The sequence below is a fragment of the Camelus ferus genome, chromosome 32 (assembly GCF_009834535.1).
Source record: "Camelus ferus isolate YT-003-E chromosome 32, BCGSAC_Cfer_1.0, whole genome shotgun sequence".
NCBI lineage: Eukaryota > Metazoa > Chordata > Mammalia > Artiodactyla > Camelidae > Camelus > Camelus ferus.
The window spans coordinates 21,361,625-21,363,349 of record NC_045727.1 but is presented as its reverse complement, the minus strand read 5'-3'; positions in this window follow the sequence as shown (position 1 = coordinate 21,363,349).

The window sequence follows — 1,725 nt, the reverse complement described above, 5'->3', positions numbered from 1 at the left end:
TATGCGTCTTCACATATGCTCAGAGAGGAAGAGCAAGGGTGAGATGAGACCCAGCAGAGCAACTGCCAGCCATGAAATGAGTGCGGGGTGCAGGTCCCGGAAGCAACGCGGATGCAGACAATGGGGCAATTACTGCCGCAGCCCTCAGGGTGGGGGCGTGAGAGGGGAAATACATCTTGAGTCTTCCAGGAGGCAGATTTCTGTTTGTTTCAGGAATTCTTTCTGCCTTCTTTCTTTGCCTTCCTCTAACAGAGTCTGACCTGCATCAGAGCAAACACAGGTCGCAATGGCTCAGTCAGTGCCCATTTTAAGTCCAGTGTCCTGGGCCCTGTAGGGCCTGTCTGTGAGAGAGCCACCAGGGAGAAGGGGCAGGGACCTTGGAGAAAATCTGCCGGATGTGAGTGGGTCCCTGGCCTCAGGCAGTTTGTCCCCTGGTAATCAAGAACAGGCCACCAGAAGCATGTGTGACACGGGGCTCCCTCCTCCCCCGGAGCCCCTTCTGTCCTCCCACCACTCTTTCAGGTTCTGGCCGCTCACCTGCTGAGCTCGTTCCTCTGTTCCCGCTCATCTCACCAGGTGGCTCTTCCTCCACAGCTCCTCCCTCCTAGACTGAGTAGCTTCCCAGCGGGCTGGGCGCTGGCCCTCTCCAAGGTGCTGAAAGCTGCTGGGACGCCAGGACGGAGACGGCGTTTCTGCCCCGCGGTGAACACGTGAGGATACACGGGCAGAACTAAATGTTATTTTAATATTTCCTTCATGCCTTAACTCCAACCGGTAACAGCTTGAAAATATGTAATTGAAAGAGGTTCTGTCGAAAAAGGTGCTTTTGAGCTGAAGCCTGGGGAGATAGTGACCTTATCTTAAATATCCTCGGAAAATACAGACTCTAAGAGACAACACATCTCTAAATCCACTTGGATGTCTGCAGACTGTAAGACCGATGACAATGGAAATAAGGCCAATGAGGTTGTCAAGCAACTCAGCAAATGCTGTCAGACCCCTTCTGATCAACCGCTGTGCAGGGCGTCTGGGTGCTTATAAAGAGATGTAAGGAGAGGCTTCAAATCTGGGGCACCCTAGATAAATAGTGAAGCAACATTAGATATAAGATTATTAAAAGTGAGGTAGCCTGTGTTATAGCACTGCCACCAGCTAGCTGGTAAATTTAGGAGGTGGCGGGTTTTGTCAGCGACTGGCTTCCTGAGAGTTCACTGTCATCCCTGAGTCTGGGCAGCGCTTGTGGTTGAAAGCATGTGAGCAGGGGAACAGGCTGGGCATGGCTTCCTGGCGTGATCTACACCTGCTGAGTTCACCCGAAGATTTACTTTTGTTCAAAGAGTCCCTGGAGATTTCAAATGGGATCATCCACGAGCAGAATAAATTCTGAGAAAATTGGTAAACCTTCAGCCATGTTTATCAAGAACAAAAGAGCGAGCTCACAAATAAGTAAAAGCAGAAGCGAAAGAGAAGGTGCAGCTGACAGCACAGAAGAGCAAAGGATCGGAAGGGATTACTGTGAATGACTGTGTGCCAATACAGTGCACAACTTGGAAGAAATAGACGAAAACCTAGAAGTGCACAGTGTCCCAAGACTGAAACGGGAAGGAGTAGAAACATGAACAGACCGATTGCCAGTACTACAATTGAATCAGTAACTTAAAAAATTCCCAACAAAAAACAGTCCAGGACCCCACAGTTTCACAAGTGAGTTCTACCAAACATTTC